Source organism: Macaca fascicularis, chromosome 14, assembly GCF_037993035.2.
Source record: "Macaca fascicularis isolate 582-1 chromosome 14, T2T-MFA8v1.1".
Taxonomy (NCBI): domain Eukaryota; kingdom Metazoa; phylum Chordata; class Mammalia; order Primates; family Cercopithecidae; genus Macaca; species Macaca fascicularis.
In genome coordinates this window covers 114,782,004-114,799,036 of record NC_088388.1, presented here as the reverse complement: position 1 = coordinate 114,799,036, position 17,033 = coordinate 114,782,004, and the positions used below count along the sequence as shown (strand labels likewise).

Here is a 17,033-nt window from a genome sequence, read left to right as displayed (position 1 = left end):
GCAGAATGGTGGGTGCCAGGGGCAAAACCGGGAGTCGTTTGACGGTCACAGGATTTCAGTTTTGCAAGATGAAAGAGTTCTGAACACCTGTTTCACAACAAGATGGATATACTTAACACTACTGAACTGCACACTTAAAAATGGTTAAATGGTACATTTTATGTTATGTGTATTTTACCATAATTTAAAAAATATATGTGTATCATCTCACTTTTAAAAAATGTGATTGTATTTAGATATATGGCTACGGACATTTATACATGCATGAAAAGAACCCAAACGTAAAGTATTTACTCCAAAGTGTGGACAGAGCTTTTTGTGTGAATGGGAATACAGGTGATTTTCATGTTACATTTTTCATATTTCAATTTTCTATGTTTTCTTTAATGAGCATGTTATTTTGTCATAAAAGTAAAGTCATAGAGAATAAGAGATTTTTAAAAATAAATTAAAAAAAAAATATATATATATAAAATTAAATATATATATATAAATATATATATATATATTTTTTTCCCACACAAGTAGTGTTAGGAGTTTGTTACGGTCTGAACACCTGTGTACCCCCAAATTTCCAAATTCATGCATTGAAATCCCAACCTCTAAACTGATGATACTGGGGCAGAGCCTTGGGAGGTGATTGTGAGCCTCAGATCATGCAAGCAGAGCCTTCCTGAATGGGATAAGGGCCCTTATGAAAGGGATTCCAGGGAACTTGCTCTCTCTCGGCTGTTGTGAGACTGCAATGAGAACGTGGCCATCCATCCGCCAGGAAGCAGGCCCTCACCAGACACTGGATCTGCTGGCGCCTTGATCTTGGATTCCCCATCTCCAGAACTGTGAGGAATACAGTTCCTGGGAGCAGGGGAAGGTGATTCTAGAATACAGGATAATTTACAAAAAGAAGAAGTCAGGACTTAGGGCAGCGAACAATCAGAAACCAGATCTGGACAGGAGCAGCCCTCTTTCAGGCCTCTGGCGCTGCCAGGTTGGTTTCGAACTGGGGGCTGGGCCGGGCACGGTGGCTCACGCTTGTGATCCCAGCACTTTGGGAGGCCGAGGCGGGTGGATCACGAGGTCAGGAGTTCAAGACTAGCCTCGCCAAGATGGTGAAACCCCGTCTCTACTAAAAAAAAAAAAAAAAAATTAGCCAGGCGTGGTGGCATGCACCTGTAATCCCAGCTACCCCGGAGTCTGAGGCAGAGAATTTCTTAAAACCTGGAGGGGCGGAGGTTGCAGTGAGCTGGGATCGCACCACTGCATTCCATTCTGAGTGACAGAGCAAGACTCCATCTCAAAAAAAAAAAAAAAAAAGAAAAAGAAAAAAGAAAAAAACAACCCAGGGGCTGCGGCATGGCAGCGTGCCTCCTCCAAGGGAAACTGGAGCTGCAGGAGGAGCTGGTGAGCCAGAATGAGGTTTTCTTTCTGGGCAAGGAAAATAGGACAGCCTTGGGGTTTTGAGGAGAAGGGTTCAAGTGAGGAACGGACATCTTTAGTCTGCACCACAGAAGCACCAGGCACTTGTGTCCTTGAATCTAGAGAATCCAGAAGGTGGCTTCTGAACCTCCTCAGTACAGTGGGGAGAAAGGTTGTAGGTTAACTGGCATTATAGGAGAGGGGCTGGTGCCCTTTGGGGCAACCAGGCACTTACTAGGAGCTGCTGGCATGGAGCCTCACCAGGGCCTTGGTCAGATAGACACAGGCTCCAACTCACGCCCTTCCTCTCTGAGAGGTCGGGCTGTGGTGGGAATCAGGAAAAGAGAAGGGCCTTCTATCTGGGAACTGGCTAGGTCAGGATGCCTGGAGCACAGGAGGCTGTAGGGGAGCCCAGGCACCAAGCGGAGGAAGGGGCCAGACAGAGGCTAAGGTCTGAGGAGGGCCTGTGCTTGGCTCCCGAACCTGGTTCCCCCAGTAGCTTGGGGTGTCCCTGGAATGAATATGGACCGTGAATGAGATGGTGGTGGAAGGGCACGGTGGGTACTACATACAGCTGGGCAATGTTGGAAAATCCCTTACTCTCTCTGGGTCTTAGTGTGTTAACTGAAATTGTGGGCAAAAATGGTCAGGTATAATGTCTGGTACCTGGTAGGTGCTCAAATAAATGTGGATGTCCCCCTCAGGGGGTCTTCTCTTCTTTTTCACCTTCTGGGCACTCTTTCTCCATTTCCTGCTGGAACAGAATGCTGTAAGCAGAGAGACACTGCCTTGCAAGGACTTGGAGAGCCATTGGGAGAATCCTCACGCAATCATGAATATAACGAGGGGCAGTGCGCGAGCCCGGCATGCTTCATACCTAATTGAGAGAAAGGGAAGGCTTTCATAGTTCAGAAGGCTAAGGAGGCAGGGGGATGGACTAAATGACCCCACAAAGCCCATTCCCTCCTTGCTCTGTTCAAAGTGGCACTTTTTCTTCTCCCCAGCCCCGCCCCAATCCCCACCGTGCGGGCAGCGGTTTTATCCATGCTGGACCAGCCCTCACTGCATTCTCACCTTTACTAGAAATAAGGAATAAATAAATACAAGGTTCCTGAAACTGTCTGTCTGAAGTTTAAAACAATACAGTGCAGGCCCCCTTCACCCGCCCAGAAACCCGAGTTCTTGTCTCTCCTTGCCCCCTCCTACTCCTGCTGCTGTCTTCAGCACACATTAAGATTCCTCTCCAAGGGCTGCTGTAAAGGCAGGATGGCAGGGGCGGTGATATAATAACGGACAGCAGGACCCCTGGGCAGGAGATTCTGATAGCCCTTTCACTAAGAAAAGCTCACTGAGAGAGCAGGGGAAGCCAATGCTTTTCCACCAGCCAGAGCCCGGCTAATTGCCACCGGGGAGAAGGGCAGAGTTCATGCAGGTAACAGGTGTGCCTTGTCTTAATGAAGACTGACTTGTTTGCCCAGAGCTGCCTGCAGAGGTAAGAGGAGCAGGAGAAGGGACATGGGCTGCGTGGCTCCACGCTGGACTCCACCAAATTAGAGGAGCTGGTTTTGTCCCCTTTATGACCCACCCTGGGGGTGGACATATGGGAAGAAGGGGAGATAAATAGTATCCCCAAAATAGTGCTCGCCTAAGAGAATGGTGGCAACTCGATTATTTGTGGGTGGTGTATTCACTTTGCAAGATATCTCTGGCCTTGTTACTGTCCAGAAAAATTCAATTAGGAGATAGCAAGGACAGTGATGGGACAAGGGAGGGGAGAAATGAGGAGAGGGCAGGGCGAGAGGGAGAGACCATGAGTGTGCTGTGGGAAGGGAGAGGTGAAACAAGAGAGCTGGGGCATACACAGCTCCGAATGCAATTCAACAACAAGTGTTTATTAATTGTCTATTATTTGCCTGGCACTTTACTGGGCACTGGGGACATGGGGAAGAATAAGCACAGTCCCTGCCTTAAATCTGGCAGGGGATGCTGCCATGTAAACAGACACTGCAGCACAATGCGAGGTGCTGTAGTAGAGGCTGTCGCTGCATGTCCAGGGAGAAGAGGGAGAAAGATGGAGAGGAAGTCAGGAGGAGTTTAAAAAAAAAAAAAAAAAAGCCATATAGAGATCAGAGGACACTTTAGAGGAAACCATGAGGATAAATTTGAGTTCACCTGGTGGGGCAGTATCGGGGCAAAAGAGTTTGAAGGGAGGACATTCCAAGAATAAAAGATGATCAAAGGAGCGAATGGGCACAGTACATTCAAGGCAGAGTGGGTGGTCCATCGGGAGAGAGGGGAGCAGAGAGATGCCTCTGCAGAAGTCTCCTGGGACCAGAACATGAAGAACATGAACAATACCCCAAGAAGTAGAGCCTTTGTCCAGGAGAAACCCAGGGTTATCAAGCAGCAGTTTTGGGTGCTCCTCTCTTACAGAATTATGCTCTCTCTCCTCTAGTGCCACAGATAATCAAGGGTGGGCAGCAGCAAGTGGGGCTTACAAGGGGCTATTCATCTTTCTTCAGCAGCCTTTTGAGCACCTCTCCTTCTTCTTTCCATCTCAGCCTCATATCCTTCCACTAAGAGGCAAAATGATTTCAGATCAGGGCACAACGGAGGGAGGCACGAAAGCACAGAAAGATCAGGGGCTTGCCTGGGGGTGCTCAGTGTCTGCTCTGGGTCCAGCTTCCCTGTCCTACTTCTGACTCAATTCCTCCATCATCCAGATTTAACTGATGAAAACCATTAATCACTGAACTGGTCGAGGTCAAAAGGATGAAATTCTGGAATGAGCAACCAACAACCGAAACCATGCCCATCCTGGATACCTTGCCTAAAGCTCAGCACAACAATGCAAAGTGGGTATCAGTTTCCCATGAGGAAACTAAACTCACAGAGATTATGTAACTTACTCATCATTACAGAGCTAGTGAGAGACTGAGTTGGGATTAGAAGCCAGGTATAGTTGACACGATGGCCTGTATTCTGTTTACCATCACTTCTCAGAACATTGAGAGTTAGGGGAAACACTGGGGATGGAGACTGGGTGGAGATGGCATCTCAGAATTGATCCAGTGCCAAGGACTAGAATCTCGTTAATTCCACTCTATGATGTGTTAGAAACAAGGGGATGGGAGAGGACAACATAGTTGTGTTAGTTTTGTGTTGTAATTTTTTTTTAAATCTCTGAGATGTCCCAAAATGTTGACTTTGTAAATTTGTTCAGTGAGGAGGTGGGTAAACACAAGCATTCGGAATGTGAACAGCATCATCCAGGCAGAACGCCCAGCAGGTTTGCAGAGGTAGATGTAAAACACTGCAAACAGCATGCGGGAGCAACCAGCTCTCCCTGAGAGGGAAGTACAGCCTCAGCATGGAACTGGAAGCCCCCTGGAAGGCCATGGCATGCTGAGAGGGAGGAGATACTATGGCAGGCCTTCCAGTTGTCCCTTGGAGCCCTCCCTTCAGGAGGGCAAGGCCGTACAGTTCACAGCACACCCATTTCAAGCCTCAATGAGTTCAGTGAAATGCCATCTCCCCAGGTCAGCCTTTTACATTGCACCAGCCCAGTATCCCTGCTCGACTGCAAAGCATTAGCTAGGGCCCTGCCTCAATCAAACATGCTGCCATGGTGTGACAGGATGCATTCTGGGTAATGACGGACCAAATGTCAAAGACCTGGGAAGAGAGGCTTGCATTCTGTCCAACAGTGCAACGGGAAGCTCAGGAGCTACTGAAGCATCCAAGAAGACATTGGATAGGCATCTGAATGGCATAGTGTACTGGAGTCACATTGGTCTGAGCTGGAATTCTGGCTCTACCATTTATTGGCTCAATTTCCTCCAGCCTCAGTTTACCCACTGGAAATGGGGGGAAATAAGGGTATCTATCTCACAGGGTTGTTGTGAGGAGAAGATCATGCATAAAAATGGTTTGCACAGTGCTCCATAAATGAGAGAGATAATGATGAGGGTGAAGGTGGTGGCGATGGCAGTGGTGAGTATATAAAGAGGAAGAGGAGAGTAAACACATTATTGACTCTGAAGGGAGTTTAATAAGGGGCAGTTGCAATGGGCCAATCTATAGAACTTGCCATTTTGACAGCCCTGCTTCCATATGCAGAGCTAAATAGAGGAGTCTCTGGGAAAGTTATCCCACAATAAAACCCACCCAGCCCTTCCTACCTTCGTTGTGAGTCAGACACATTCTGCCATCTCTAACTCTGCCTATGTTCTCTCCCAGAACTCTGGACAGTGAGATACAATTCAGCCAATTAGAGCACTTCTTAATTGCTAGCATTTTGCAAACCACTGCCTTATTGGCTAGAAGGGCAATAATATCAAAAAGACCTCCTGGTGACTTCACAGTTGGGAAAAATAGATGCTCCTAAGTCATCTCTTCTACCCTCTAAGTATCAAACCCCTTTCTCCCCTGGGGAAATTTCTTCTTTCATTTGCTGTAAAGTGACTTCTGCTGAAGTGTGTGTTTTTGAAGTGGAAAATTAAAAGCACACGATTCATTCCAAAAGAAAACTGTTAGTTCACAGCTGAGAAATCACTTTGCCATTGGTCCAAAGGGTTGCTTCTCAGGTTTGAGGGGGGCAAATTTGTAACTCCACTTTCTCACTTTCTGACTACAGAACCACTCCATTGACAGACCAAGAGCCAGAGAAATGAAGATCGAAATAGCACCTTTATTCCTGATAATGTTAAATTAGAGGGTGTGCTGTCTGTCTGACCAGAATGACTTGCCACTCTACCCCTGAACTGATCTGATCCCCCAAAACTTCAGGCTTCCCTAGTGGGGGGCAGAGCCAGCCCCACAAATCTTACCATATGGCTGACAGCAGAGCTTGTGTGTTCTCCCAGGGCAGGCATATACCAAAAGAGAGGGAGAGGGAGGGGAAGAGAGTGGGTCATACGTAAACCCAAGTGACAAATCACTCCTAGCTGGGTCAAAAAGGGAGCAGAGAGGGGCCACGTGTGTGGTGTCAGGAAAGTCCCTCTATAGGAAAACTAGAGAAGGAAGGAGATAAAAATTCCCCAGCTTTTTGTTCTCTTAACCAGCTGGGTTTAATGTTTAACCCCTGGACAACCAGGTATGTGGTCATCTGGCTCCAGGAGGGGATGAGCTAACTATCTGAGCAGGAGATTGCTCCCCCAGCATCAACCTCTGTTCCTTCCTGTGCCTTCCTGGGACCATCCTAAGACACTGTTGATTTCACTTCCATAAGGCTCTGAGATGAGCCAGAACCGGTGTGTTAATAAAATCCAGTCCAAGGCTATGTTGTGTCTAAGACTGCAAGTTCAGAGCCTGTTCTATTTCTAATCCAAATTGATGTCCAGCCACATGGCCCACTAACCTCATCAGAGGTTCTGTAATGAGGTTTAATAGCAGAGTGAAGATACTTCAATAATAAAATGCATAAAGAGCTAATAAAAAATGCATAAAGATTTCTTCAATAATAAATGGGAAAATAAGATGCCCCAAATTTGGATATAAACCCTTCCCATTATCAAATTCCTAGGGAAAAATTTAGAGATTAAAATCCCAAAGAGATTAAAGTCCAAAATCAAAGTATTTAGCCCTTGCAAATTAAAGCCCAAAGAAAGTCCAAATTGCCCAAGTTACATTTAAGTTCAAAGCAGTGGAGATCCTCCCCAGTTCCCCACTCTGCTCAGTCTCAGGCAGCAGCACTCTTGGTGTCTGAGCAGAGGGAGGAACTCCGTGAGTGGCTGGATCCTGAGTCAGTTGCCACTGGGGCGTATGTGTGTACCTCCTCAGCACCTCAGAAATGAGATCGTTCAACTTCAAGCCTCTCATGCACTCCCTTTTTAAACAGCCCAAATAATTAATAGCACATTAAAGCTTATCAAAGCTCTATCCTGACACCAATAAAATTTAGGAAACCAGGCATTCTGAAGCGCCTACAGCAGCTGTCCCAGGCAAAATTATGTTCCCAGCCCCGATGCTCAGTTTTGCCAGAGACCATAGCAGAGCATCCTGGTACCTGAGGGAAGCAGGAAGCCAGAGATGATCTTGGTCCAGACCTAACAGTTTCCCATCAGTGCATGCCAGTATCCCAGAGTCCATGACCTTTACCCATCAATCACAGGGTTATTCCTGGCACTGTTTTATTAACGCCCTGCTTCTCGCTCCATGGAGACCACCACCATATCCCCACATGCCTGGAATCTCCTCTGCTGGAATTGGCCTCTCCCTGCTGTCACCTGCCAGGCCAGGGCTCAGCACCTGAAATGGCAGAATATTGGCTGCTCCAGCAAGGAGCCAGACTGGGATGGAAATTTCAAAGGAAATATCCAGAAACTGGTTTCACAGCTCAAAACCCTTACTCTTGTCAAGGGTATTAAAAAAATAAGTGTGTGGGAGATTGACAGGAAGGTATTTGCGAAGAGGGATTCTTAGAGACAGCTGAGTTGTGAGTTCCACCTCCCTAAGGGGAGAGGCAGGTGTGACTATACCTTATCTCGAGTCTACTAGGGGCTCTTCTCTGGGACCACTCAGACAGCAGAGTGTATGTCCCCTGTAGTGTGGGAGAACGAGTGCCTGACATGTGACCTTCACCTGTAAAATCTGGGTGACAGCAAGGAAAGCAGAGGAGGTGGCACATGGATGAGTTGCTCTCCCCGTATCTGTTCAGGCAAAGATGCCTAAGTGTTTCCTAGTGTTTGCATATGGGCTTTGCAAGCAAGAGAGCTGGGATGGTACAAAGTTAGGCCCTGCCCACTGGGCTGCACGCAGGGACAATAGGACCTCTGCAGATAGAAGCTGACCATTCAACCCCTGCCCTGCTGCAGGCACTGGCTGGGGAGAGAGAAACCAGCTATAACTTTGTATGAAGTTGGAAGCTTTGACCATTACATGGGATCGGGCATTCTAAATATGAGTTGAATCTAGATATGATTTCAGGTATCATTGAACATTTTATTTCCCCCCAAATGTTCCTAAAGGTCGTGGATCTTTCCAAGTACATATTTGGAGTTAGAAGAACTTTCCTCCTTAAGTAAATGTAAATGGATAGTAGGAAATCAAAGAAAGTTGCTTTGTGATTTCATTTCACACACCAAGCTTGTTCAAAGAACAGGTCACAGTGGCATAGCACTCTTACAGATTCTTCTTTACTTAACCTGCAGCATGGTTATCTGTGAACACATCTCATCTCTGGCCAGTAGACTGCAAGCTTCTTGTAGACAGGTGTCTTCTTTATCAATTACAACTCCTTTCTGAATGTTTGGAACATGGCAGGTATTCAGTAAATATCTAAGGATAAAAGGAAAACAGAAAGGAAGGGAGGATGGGGGAGAGAGAGAGAGAGAGAGAGAGAGAAATGAGAGAGTCAGAGCATCCATGAGACTCTTGTGCAGCAAAGATCAGTTCATCAATGGAATCAGAGTACTATGGGGCTAGAAATTGATGGGCATCTTCCCCACACACTGTCATGTATTTTTTGTCTTTGAAGTCTCTGCCACAGATTACCCTTTGGTCCAGACCTTCATATAGCCACTCACTGCTGGCCATTAGTCACAGGTCAGATGAGCAGAAATGCTGCTGGGCTAGTCTCGAGATTGCTGGCTAGGAGGGCAGAGTTCCTGGTACTAGGTCTGGGCATTCATGCCCGGAACTCTTCATTGCCTCATCTAGTAAGTGGGGATGGCACTGTCTCCTCTGCTGAGCTCTCAGGGTTATTATGTAGAGTATTTGGAAAGGGCAGGTTTCAAAAGTGATTGCCAGGTGCTGGCACCTGCCCCAGATTTCAGCTTCCCTTTGAAAGGCTGTCATAACCCACATAGGCTGGGCCCTGGGGGCTTCCCTCCCAGGCTGGGATCAGAACACCACAATGTAGACAGCCCAGGAGATCCTGGGCCAGACCCTTCCTTTCTTCATAACTGCAGCCCTCCCAATTTCGCCTGCTCTCCTGAGGACTAAAGGGTTAATGAGTAGGAAAATAAAAGAGATTTTAATGCCTTCCCTCTCTTTGCAATGCTGCCTTTTCCCTCTTTGACGCTTTGCCTTCACAGTCCATTCTATAACATGGGCTCCGAATGTGCACTGATGTTGTCCCGCTGCAGTTAGTGATGAAGCCACATCAGAGCCTCTCTTGATGTTGCTTCTCTAACCTGCAGTGTGCATATGAGACAGAGACAAAGAAAGAAGAAGAAAAGGGAGGAGGGGGAGGAGGAAGAGAGAGAGGGTAATGGAGAGGGAGAAAAATAGGGAGAGGGAGGGAGAGGACAAAGAGGGAGACTTGCCATCTCTCTATATTTTTAATTACATAAATAATACATGTTCATTGTAAGAAGTCACATAATAAAAGGATGTGTTTTTAAGTGAACGGTCTCACCTTACCTCTCTCCTTCCATCTTGAAGTAAGTCTGGAGACCTCCCTGAATTCTTATGACTTCCAATGTATTTATTTGACCCTGCAAATCCTCTGCTTCTCACCTAACCTCACCCCTCCTGTGTTCTCCTACACACACACACACTCACACACACACACACGCACACACCCCACATCCTCGTCTCTCTGTTGCCTCACAAATCTCTCCCAGGCACATTTGTTCCATACCCTTCTATAGGCAAAGAGCCTAGTACATCAAAATTGCCAGCCTGGTCTAGAATCCATTGAACTATTCAATGTGTCCTTCACTTTGGAGAATCCTGAAATAGCCATCGTAAAATTCCCTTGGCAGCCCCTTCCTAAAGAGGAGGGCCTTCCTGCAAACACCATTAGGAAGGCTGTAGAACTGAGCGGGGAAGGTACCACTGTGAGACTAACATCAATGAAATGCGTCTGAACATTTCCAGAGCTGAGCAAACCATATGTCTTCATAATCTGATTGTGTCCTGGTCCCAGAGGCACCTCCAGCTTTATTGAACACCGATGGAGTTATTTAGGATCATAAATAATATTATCAGAGAGGGTCCACTGGGTAAACAGAGTCAGTGTGTAAATTGTTGGAGTGTGATATTGATTGTTCTTCACTGACTAATGAATTATTCTGTTTAAGAGCCCATAGAAATAGTGCATAGCATTTCAAGGCAATAGGGCCTTTGAAGGATTTTCTTGAAGAGCAGCTTCTATCTGGTAGTGTTGGCTGCCACAGCGGAGGGCCAGCACTTCATCAGCCACTGTGCCACCACAGGAAAATAACAGGCAACTCCATGGTACAGGGGCCCCAGAAGGAGTGATGAGGTCGAATGAGGGTGAGGAATGGAGACAGCTGCCAGATCCAGCCACATCCAACCCCCTGCTGCTGCAGGTTTCAGATCAGATCTCCACGAAGTTCACAGGCTACAGATCTATTGTAGAAGTGCCCAAGATGTGGGTTCCAGAGTAGGGGCTTATTGACATACGACTTTGTGTATTGTCTATGAGCTATTCATTCTATGCTCTGACCTTCCTCAGTGACCTGCCAGTGGCCGACTGAGCCCATGCTTTTAATGCAAGGCTATTGGTGAGAGTTTCAAAAGGTGGAGGTTGCTGCTAATTTCTGTACCTGCCCCTGCTTTTAAGAGTATAGTGACTCTCCCGCCTACAAGTCTACATCTTGGCCCCTTTCCTTACTATGACCCTTTAACCTTCCCAGTTTCTACCCAGCTCTTGGCCCCTTGTCAGTCTTTATTCCCTTTACTATAGAATGTCTTTTTATATCTCCCCCACTCCACTTAACTGTTGGACTGCTTGTCTTTTTCTTAATGGCTTTTCTGAATTCTTTATATTTTACTGAATCTACTTGTACTAATCCTTTACTGAATCTATTTGTTGCAAATATATTTCTTCCCATCTGTGCTTTGTCTCTTCGCTTTCTTCATGTCATTGTTTTGGTGAACATACATTCTTAATTTTAATGTATTTACATTTATCAGCTTTTGAATTCATTATTAATGCTTTTTGTGTTTTGTTGAAGAAATCTTCCACCCCTCATAGTTACAAGGAGAGCCTCCTTTATTTACTTCTAAACGTTTAACAGCTTGGCCTTTTACATTTAAGTCTAGTTTTTGAAGAAATTATTTTTAGGATTTCTGCATTAGGATCCAATTTCAGTTATTCTTTATAAGTACAGGCAATTGTCCCAGCCCCAGTGTTAAGTTGTCCCTTATCTCCTCAGTGACCTGCAAGGCCACCAGTAAAACAAGTTTCTGTGGATATGTGGCTAGCTCTGTATTCTGATTCATTGGTCAATTAGTCTATCCCTATGCTAATGCCACTATACCCACACACACACACACACACACACATATATATATATATTAAAAAAATAGACAGGGTCTTGCTATGTTAGCCAGGCTAGACTCCAACTCCTGGTCTCAAGCTTTTCTCCCACCTCAGCCTCCCAAAGTGCTGAGATTACAGCTGTGAGCCACTGCATTCAGCTATAATACCACAGTATCTTAAACATCTACAGCAGTAGTCCCCAACCTTTTTGGCATTGGGGACTGGATTAGTGGAAGACAATTTTTCCATGGACGTGCAGGGCAGGTGATGATTTTGGGATGAAACTGTTCCACCTTAGATCACCAGGCACTAGTTAGATTCTCCTAAGGAGTGCGCAACCTGGATCCCTTGTATGTGCAGTTCACATACGCTCCTATGAGGATCCAATGCCACTGCTGATCTGACAGGAGGCGGAGCTCAGGCAGTGATGCTTGCTGGCCACTCACCTCCTGCTGTGCAGCCCAGTTCCTAATAGGCCACAGACTGGTACTGGTCCACAGCCCAAGGGTTGGGGACCCCTGGTCTTCAGGAAAATCTCCTCTGTTTACTGACTTCTCCCCAGTGACTCTCTAGTCCAATCCAGTCCTCAAGACCTAACTCCTCCAGGAATTCTTCCATAATCCTCTATCAGCCAGTCCTCTCTCTCTTCCCCTTCTTTATCTTTACCTCTACCACTTATTTACAATTTATTACATAGTGTCATGTGCATATATCTCTGTCTCACACACTAACTCCTGTGAACAGGGATTATTTCTTTTACTTCTTTTTTCTCTGTTCGGCTCCAAACCCATCCCTAAAACCTCACACAGTACCAGACTTCCTATAGATTCAATGAATACCCGTTAAAAAGATCCAAAGGTCAATCTCAGCTTAGATCTTTAAATCTCAGTGGACTTGCCCATCCTGGCAAAAAAAACAAAACAAAACAAAACAAAAAACCAACAATTTGGACCCTTCTGGAAACATTACACCTTAACCATAACTTATTTTTTTTCTGGCCTATTGGAGCAAACTCAGTGGAGTTAATGAGGCTGAATAAACATGGTGGAGGAGTGGAAACCACTTTCTTGTCGTTTCCACAGAAAGCTAAGGCAATCAAGTGCATTGGGCCTTATGCTGCAGGAGCAAACATCCACAGGGTTGGAGGTGGTACCAGGTCCAGTCTGAAGTCCAGGGCAACCTCTCCACATCGTCAGCCTAGCAGACTGACATCCTCTGCCAAACAGCAGAGGGGATGCTTGGAGCCTCTTGTACTTGCTGCCCCCACACCAGTTTACAAAACTGCCTTACTCTTCCTAGTCAGGCCTGCATCATGAGCCAGCAAAGGAGGCTACCAGAAAAAGGACATGCTGCAGCTAGGAATAGAACTGACACAGTGAAGTCTTGCAAAGCTCCCGAAGAGAGGAAAGCTTCCTGGCACTAGCTGATGCTGGTGGTGCTGCAATATAGATTCCAGCCAGGTGAGGGAAGTGGAGGTTTATACTGGTGTAAAATGTACAAGAAAAGGAAGGGGGAAGCAGAAGGAATAGAGAATGTACTTGGTGGTTGAGAAAGGACTTACCATACCTCTTCTTTCACTCAACAAATATTTTTAAAGATCCACTATATATTGGGGACTCTGCTAATTCTGAAGACTCAGGAATGAAGCAGACCTTAGTTCCTGTTTCTTTTAGAAGCTCACATCTTGGGTACAGCCTAGCCTTCTCATTTCCCTTCATGTCCAGAAAGCTGGAGCACAGCTAGATCCTCTGCTGTCAATGAGGAGAAGTGAAAACTGCCACCAACATTTCTACGTAGTGCCCCCACCAGAGCGGCAGCCGAGTACAACAGCTATGGAGTAAGTTGCTTAGCCCCAAGTCGTTTGCCTTTGTTTTCTGAGTTCAGCCTTCAAGTTAATTCAGAGCAAAAGACAGTTACTTAAATCCAGATATTTTATCTTAATGTGGGTAATTCCCATAATATCATACATTAAGATGTCTGATTTCAGCTGCCACCCAACAGGTGGCAGGGATGTCGTTTCAGATCTGTTTTATCGCTGCATGTGCATATGTTTCTATTTCGTTTATGGCACATGAGAGGCTGTCACCAAATTGGTCTTGCATTCAAAGTGTGGAAATAGAAGCAGTTAGATCCTGACCTTTATGTAAGGTAGGAGCTTTGTGCATTGAGTGCATGTGTGTGTGTGTGTGTGTGTGTGTGTGTGTGTGTATGTTTATGCCTGAAAGAAGGGAAGAGGCAGGAAAGAGGATATAATTGCCAACCCCCACTGAGGACCCATATAGTTCATCTGTACCAACGACAACTGGAAAACCAGATCTTAAGGAACCAATGGCCCATTGCATCTCAAAAGTCCCAACGAGGCGAACCTGGTGGCTTTTTGCCGAGCCCAGTTTTTCAGTAGTGAGAAGGTAAATTGCGAGGAGAGCACTTTTCTGCTCTCACCCCACCCAGTCATCTCAGCCAAATTAGCAACGCTTCACGGGGCTGTTTGTTTGGGACTGATTCTGCTGCCTCTGCTGTTGTTCACCAAGATAGGCTGGGAAGCTGCCAAGCGATTAAGCGATCGTGGTTAGCCTGTTACTTGAACTGCTTTCTTCTGGAATATTAAAAGTTTTACAGCCTCAAGCAGTGCACTTTGGCTCCTTGTAATTAATACCGATTTTGCCATAATATCTTATTTTTATGGGCATTATCTTGTTTTTCATGAGGTGAAAAAAGATCGCTGCAGCTTATGAAATACGTTATAATGTCTCGCTTCACACAATCATATTCATGTCATTATCTGGCCCCTCGAGCAGCTAATTTAGCCCACATGATACAGAGCAATATTTATTTTCCTACTGATTATTTGAGGGGCACTCTTTCTACCATGTTGCACATATGGGCAAATCAAGCCTTGATCACAAATATATCCTTCAAGTCTTAGCTCGCTGGCCATCTCTATCGACTTTGCCTGACACCTCCTAGCAAACCTGGATCCTCCATCTTCCTGACTTTTGTTTTTAATATGTATTTCCATTATAGATTTCAATACATTTTTTTTTGTATTTGTCTCCCCATAAGACCATGAGCTTTTGAGGATAGAACTCATATCTTCTCTTCTCTATAGATTTTGTCCCTACTTCAGAGCCTCACACAGTGTATGTGCTCAGTAAATATTTATTGACTGGGTGCAGTGACTCATGCGTATAATCCCAGCACTTCGGGAGGCCGAGGCAGTGGATTGCCTGAGTTCAAGAGTTTGAGACCAGCCTGGGCAACAAAGTGAGACACCATCTCTACAAAAAATACAAAAACTAGCCAGATGTGGTAGTGCACACCTGTAGTCTCAGCTACTCGAGAGGCTGAGGTGGGAGATCTCTTGAACCTGGGAGGCAGAGGTTGCAGTGAGCTGAGATTGTGCCATGGCATTCTGGCCTGAGTGAAAGGGCCAGACGCTGTCTCAAATGAATGAATGAATGAGTATGTATTAAATGATTGATCATAAGTTTGTTTAAAGTATTAAATAAGTTCATATAAGCAAAGAACTTAGCAGAGGACTTGACACAGAGCAAACATTCAATATATGTTAGTTATTATTATAGCAATTTATGTGTAGCCAAACTTTGTTTTTCTGCAATTTGCACCTCTTGGTCCTTGTTCTTCCCTGTGGGTTGTAAGCCAGTGTTGGTAAGCCTAAAAATGCTGCTCTCAGCAGGAACTAGCTGAGCTACTGTTACTGGCTAGGGTAGGAGCACCAGGCCCTGGAGGGTAGGGGTTGTTTGAGGGTGACTCATCACACTCCTTTGCACTGGGAAATGTACTCATGTTTGTGCAGAATATGAATATTTCCAAGGAATTTCCATAAATGCTGTTTTATTTGATCATCCTAAAAAGCTGGTGGTGTAGATGGTATGGTATCATTTTATCTCCATTTTATGGATACTTTCTGGTGTTCTGCCCAAGACTGTATATACTATGAAGGATAGAAGTGAAACTTGAATCCAGGATTTTTTACTCCACTGCAAAAGCCTCTAGGCCTGTGGCCCCCAATATCCTTTGAAATGGCCTTCATAGTGGTGGCTTCAAAAGATAAATAGCATCATTAGACCTAGTTACTCCAGAGTAGCCCACCCAGCATGATTCAGGGCAGAAAGGCTGCACTTGCTATCCCTTCCAGATAACTGAGGCAGGGAGCTTATCTTCCAACTCCATCTGCCCCTTCACTTTACGTTTTTGGTTCTGGCTGTGGCCCAAAGTCTCCCTGGTGCTGTCTTCTCTTGATACCTTAATACATTCATGGAGTTGACAAGCATAAAAGATGGAGTACCTCTCCTCCAGCTGTCAGCTGATTGACCTGCTGGGAGCCAGTGGGTCATATTACACTAGTGAATCGGGAGAAATGTTGTCTGGTGCTGGCATCACGGAGGGTCTTGGGGCATAGGGACTGCATTATTTTATGACCTCACCCTTGGGCAGAGAGAGCCTCTCCCCGTGCAAAGAAAGGATAGTTGGTCCTCCCACAGAATCACAGTATCCAATACGGGAGACTTCATGGTGTGGAGGAAAAAGCATATTCTAGTTCTATCATTGATTAATCACATTGGCTTGAGCAAATGACATTCCCACTTAGAGACTGAGTGCCCTCTTTAATAAAATGAATGGAGAAAGTTAAAAAAAAAACAGGTATTGTAAAAGAGCCAATGAGACAATGTACAAGAAAAAATTTCAGAAACTAAAGTCTATATAATGGAAGGGATTATTCTTCTTGAAGCTGATTTCTATGACTTTCAAGTTATGTCTGTCACCCTCTTCAAATTTAACACGGCTATGACTTTTACACACTCCTTCCATGTTTTAGCAGCAGATCCACGGTGACTCAGTGGAGGTATGGTACATAACAGGATGACTTGTTCTGTAGGATGGCTAGTGGCTGGGGCCAAGGCCATTCTGAATTTGGGCTGCCTGTCGTATACTCCATGGAAGGCATGGATAGTACACTATCCGACCCAGTCATGTGGAGGCTGCTCAGAACCCAGGGCAATCTAGTGATCCTCTAGCTCTCAAATACCAATTCACCCAAAATCCGCATTCTTCATAAAGCCCTTGCCATTAAAAGAGTTTAATTTTTTAATCTCAATAACATCAGGTTGCATGTGTCATAGATATCAGAAATCAGCATTTCAATCACAGTATCACAGAATCTCAGAATTAAGGAAACTTGGGAGGTTATCTTTCCAATTCAACCCTAATCCAATTGTTCTATTTGGTTACATGTCTCTCCATGTCACAAACATGATTATAACTTTTCTAGTGGTGGAAAATGTTTCTTGTCCATCTTTGTGCCTCCCACAATGTGACTTTGTGTCTTCCATCACAGTCACTTGAACATACTCAATGCTAA

At 45.4% G+C, this 17,033-nt stretch overlaps 1 long non-coding RNA gene across 2 annotated transcripts in view; it reads right to left on the bottom strand.

Moving 5' to 3' along the window:
* Window positions 1-514: 514 nt before the first annotated feature.
* Window positions 515-17,033, bottom strand: part of LOC123568684 (uncharacterized) — a 158,226-nt gene continuing 141,707 nt past the window's right edge. The window contains exons 2-4 of one of the 2 annotated variants that reach the window (XR_010581012.1): window positions 6,246-8,694; window positions 2,083-2,293; window positions 515-1,126 (exon numbers count right to left, since the gene is read on the bottom strand). This is a non-coding gene — a long non-coding RNA (uncharacterized lncRNA). The remainder of the gene's footprint in view (window positions 1,127-2,082; window positions 2,294-6,245; window positions 8,695-17,033) is intronic. The other variant, XR_012422799.1, reaches the window with a different exon arrangement.